At 36.9% G+C, this 5,397-nt stretch overlaps 1 long non-coding RNA gene across 1 annotated transcript; it reads right to left on the minus strand.

Moving 5' to 3' along the window:
- Window positions 1–3,096: 3,096 nt before the first annotated feature.
- LOC113271607 lies at window positions 3,097–4,663 on the minus strand. The gene is made up of 2 exons (XR_003322229.1): window positions 3,941–4,663; window positions 3,097–3,811 (listed from the first exon to the last, which is right to left on the minus strand). It is a non-coding gene; the product is annotated as an uncharacterized LOC113271607 (long non-coding RNA).
- Window positions 4,664–5,397: the final 734 nt, after the last annotated feature.

Below are 5,397 nucleotides of genomic sequence, written 5' to 3' on the forward strand. Positions count from 1 at the left end.
GGAAATATAATAAACAAATACCTTACCGACTATATGCAGCATAATATGACCTCCTCCTGTGTTACAGAAATCATAAAATCGGCAGGGTAAGAAAATTACGACCATGTCGACTATGTGTTAGTCGGCATTGTATTAAACCAATACCTTGCCAACTATATGCAGCAAAATATGACCTCTTACTATGTTACAAAATTCATAAAGTCGGCAGGGTAAGAAAATTACGACCATGCCGACTATGTGTTAGTCGGCATTGTATTAAACCAATACCTTGCCGACCATATGCAGCACAATATAACTCGTCCACTAGGATCTCCTAGGGGTTCAAAGGTTTAATGCACGTGCTAAGCGCATCTGTTATTCCTACGACAAGGAGTTAGATTTTATGTTTCAACCAATGTAGTAACAAAAATTGCATGAATAAAGTGAATTACAACTTTCAAGATTCTTTTTTTCTTGGGATAACCAAAGTCGGCAAGGTTGTAAGATTACTACAATGCCGACCATACGTTAGCCTGCAAGGTGAGAAATTAATTAGATGCAGACTATAGGTTAGCCGGCAGGGTACGAAATTAATAAAATGCCGAATACTAAAGCATTTACAACAGTCCCATGTGTTTCAAAAATAATAAAGTCGGCATTGTTAAGCATGCCGTCCAACGTTAGTCGGCATGTTCTTAGTTCGTCGAACATGAGACCCTTGAGCATCATCGCCTCCCCCACTTTGGTTTCCCTACCATGGTGACATGAAGGATCAACAGGATACCCATCCAAGTCTAGTGATCTCCTATAATCTTGGTAACCTTTGGGACCTTCTTGTTGAACTTGTCGAGCTGGAGAACCTTGCACTGGAAAATCTGGAGATCGTGGCACATCAGGTACTTGTGTTTCTCGCACTACATCTTGGGAGGATAGAGTTATTGTACGTTGTAAAAAGTTAGGACTGAAGTTCAATGTATCCCCTAACGCGTGCAATTGTTGTACGTAAATACGTCTAGTTTCCATATCTCTTAACATCATTTGATTCAATTGTTCGATCGATTGTTCTTGATGCCGAAGTGTATGTATAAGAATTATGACGCTCGAGACCTTGCGACACAATCAAAATAATTTGACGTTCTCCGGTAAGATTAAAAGTCTCAAGGTCCCAACTTAAAGCTGGAAAATCAGACCCATCCGATGAGGAAGAAGATCTCGTTTGTCGTCGAGTCGAAGAAGATGAAGGTCCCGTTGTAGGATAGCTGGTGAAAGTTGGAATCACTAGGGGTGCATGAGTTGGAGCATCAAATTTCGGTAATGCTTTTCCTATTGCGACAAAATCCAGACCATAGATGTGTAAAACTTCCATAATAATTATCGGCTATGTAACACTCGTATACCATAGATCATAATGGTCTTCATCACAAGGGGTTAATTTAGTCTCATACCTTTGTCAGCCTTTTTCCTTTAGCTCTAAGTATTTCGACCGGTACGCGGTAGCTATTATTGGCGGATTGAGTGGCACTCCCACTTGACCAACTAACTGTCTAGCACATCTCTCCTCAAAAAAATAAACACCAATGTTACTGAAAGGACTATACAACACCACGCGCTGCAGCGAAATTTTTTCTATCCTTCTGACCGTCTTAGTGTTGTTGTAATGCCCCAAAGCTAGAAGCTGACTAATCCAAGATATTAACTAAACAAAGAGGCACTAAGAATCTAAATCATTTATTTAAACATCTAATTAAAAAATCTGTTACAAAACTTAACCCAAAACTAGCCCCGCTCAGAATTATATATACAAGAAGTCCTCTCAAATGATACATATACAATAGTCATTGGGTTTGCAAATATAATAAACAACTTAGTAAACATAGTAGAAGTTAACTAATTAACGAAGTCAACTCCTCGAAGTTTTAGCTGCGCAACTCTGATCTGTCTCTGAAACTGAAAGTGAGAATGTGTGAGCACCATCCCTAAAAGGGGAGCCCAGCAGGAATAACATTTAACTTTCAAGTAATCATGGAAATATTTGGAAAACAATAATGTTTTCCCAAACATTAGAAAGTGACCAAGTCACTGAAATAAACAAACATGTATATGGACAAACTCCTTCTTCAAACAATGTATAATATTCGTGCTAACCACACTCATTAGCTATTGATATCACCAAGACCATGATGACCCACTCTAAGCAATAAAAGCTGAATTCATGTAGATATAAATGTGAAGGATCATATCCTATATACCACAAGTGGAAATTCGTATTTCCCATAACAATTCATATGAAAAACAAACATTACAAGCCATTTCCAAACCATGGAAAGATTAACAAAATCAACCGAAATATACTAGAGAAATTTAAACAAAGCATAGAATGTACACTAGACAATGCATGAGCTTGTTAAGCATAAACTTTTGTAAAAGAAACAACAATGGTTACAAAAGAGTCAAATCTATTCCCACCTCTTTTGATGACAAGCCACGCCTACCTCGAGATCCATGATCCACTGGTTCATCCTTTGAATCGATCGTTGTTAATAGACTAATTGTTAATCATACAAGCACTCTAAGAGTTTAGCCAAAAGGCTCACACAAGGCTCATAACATAATTTCATACAAGTTCCAGTCATAAGCTAAGTGAACTATTTAATGGTTATAAACCCATTTATGGTTCTATATATCTTTATTATCCATTTCTTGCATATCTAAAGGTTTACTAATTCAATTAGATTGATTCTATGATCCACCAGATAGGTCTTACGAATATCTACAACTTTGTAGAAGAAGCCAAAGGTTAACTCGGACCATAAAGGGTCCAATTCAATCACTGGTCGAAAATTATGCCTAAGCCCAAGTTTACTAATCCAGCTCAATAATCTAAGGCCCAGTCCATTTGGTTCAACTAACAGTCCACTGGGTCAACTGACGGTCAATGTCTAAAATCAGGTCAATGGTCAAGGTCAAATGAGTCAAGTGGTCAATGACTCAGGTCTAGTGACTCAGCGAGTCAAACTGATTCGACTCAGTCATATGGACTAAGTCAGCTAGAGTCAAAACTCTTGCACAGGCCAGAGCCAAACGCTCAGGCCAAAGAACACTAAGGCACAATCAATGTGCAACAACCAAGACTCTTAACCATAATTCAAATTACAATCTATACAAACAGAAATCTATAATTCAATACATTTGTAATTTAAGCCTACCTAAAAAAGCAGTAGCAAGCCTCCTCTGGAGCTATTAGCTATTCCTTACAAAGATCATCACTTACTACACATCTCAGACTGTTTCCATGAATTACAACATCACCACTTACAATACTCATTGACAACTACACACCCACCAAACTAACTCAAACTCAGTTCCATTACTAACTCCAAACCAGCCATGAACAACTTCAACTGTAACATCTAACCTTCGCTTGTATACCCAATCATCCTATCACCAGTACATACATTACAAAACCTCCACCATTCCAGTTCCTGCCTGCACAATAATTTATCAACTCCCTGATTCTTATTCTAAACCAGAATCACTAACAATTCTATCTGCAATGTCCAATCTCAGCCGTTCAACAACTTCTCAGATCAACATTTAAAGTCTCGTACATACAGACACACCATCATCAACTGCAAGACTAATTCCCTAACTGGATTAACATCAGCACAACAAACTCCAGTTCTGCAATTTTAACCACACAGAGAACGTCATTATCCCTAGCCACTCACATTCTCTGCAACCTCAACAACCAACCACTAATTCAACAAGTAAAAACAATACCCAACTCCATATTCACCATCTCCAGCTCTCCACTGCCTCAAACATCCGTCCACTGTAACATAATTCCTCATCCAGTTATATACACATACTTTCATCTCAATTCTTAGATTGATAAACAAACTCATAAACTCATTAGTGAAAGTATATAAACATTACTGAATTAACTAAGAAGAATAGTTACCTCAAAACATATTTTCTTAACCAATTGACTATTCTTCTTTCTTTAGCTTGATTCAATACTCATGTTGCACATCGACAAACCACCAGTTAAGTTCATCCAACACCGAAACACTCCCGTCATCACTAACAGTTCTAATCAGATTCTAATTCAATTTCGAGACCTCCATTAAAACATAATCAAACCTTAACTACCAATTTCAAGTTATATTTTCACTTTAACTCTTAATTCAAGTTAAACCCACCTCCAATCGATCTCCCAAAACTTCAATATCATCTTCCCTGGATTTGCTTTATAAACCCTAATTACCTTCTCAGTAACTGAATCTTCAAATTAACATCATTAATTTCTTATTCACCTCATAATCTTCAAAACCCATCCTTCAATTTCTTCTTAACCATCAGCAATTCGATTTCTAACTTCTATCAGCAGAAACCCTAATTCTTTGATTCTTCATCAAACACAGCTACACAACTTCATTACTCTTCATCCACTAACAACTCAATTAACTTACCAATTCCATATGAATCCAAAAATCAATCCTCAAACCCTAACTCTACTTCATAAAACATCAACACCACTTTCAATTCTTTATCAACACCAGCAGAAACTTATACTGCATCTGATCTTCATCATATATTGATTCTCTCAATCAAATTCTCTAGGTTTACTCTCAAACACTCGCAGAAGAAGAAGAACAGAGAAGAAGAAAAGAAACAGAAGAAAGAGAAGAAGAATGAAGAAGAATAATAAAGAAGAATGAATCTTCTCGGTGAGGTGAAGATAAGGCCGAGTCAAAATGCTAAAGGCACCCGAGAACGGATAAGGGAAAGCCACAACGTGTCCTTGTTGCATTAAAAGCGTTTTTCCGGAAATAACGATTTTACCCTTCATATTGTCTTGATGTTTTCTTCTTCATCCAATATCTGATTCACACGTTCGAGTAGTCCATTTCGCATAACTTTTCGAGATATAACCGATGGTACTAATTTCGTATCTAGATCGTTGTTAGATTAATTCCTATTAATTATCGTTCGTGTTAAATTAATCGAGTTATTATCGGCTAATTCGACACTTGACCGGTCTAATAGCATTGACAAGCTTGCGGGTCTTTACATTTGTATTCTTCAAAATCCTTACACGGCCTCCACATAACATTATATTTGTTCATAATCGACATTTGGGACCTCCATACATGAATGTTATCCAACTTATTCTTTTGTCTTCTTTGCTTCAAATTAGCACCTTCATACCGTACTATCATTGGCCAAAATTTCGTCCTGTAGTCGAAAAGTATTGGTACATCAAAGTTGAAACCTGCATACCACCAGAGATAGAGTAAAATACATATAGAGGAAAGTAAACTATATTTAGTATAAGGAATGTATTAGCGTATTGTAGTTGCTAAATATTTGTACACTGATATAAATCTAAACAAATGGATTGGCGTATTTACCTCA

This window comes from Papaver somniferum, chromosome 4 (assembly GCF_003573695.1).
Source record: "Papaver somniferum cultivar HN1 chromosome 4, ASM357369v1, whole genome shotgun sequence".
Classification (NCBI taxonomy): domain Eukaryota; kingdom Viridiplantae; phylum Streptophyta; class Magnoliopsida; order Ranunculales; family Papaveraceae; genus Papaver; species Papaver somniferum.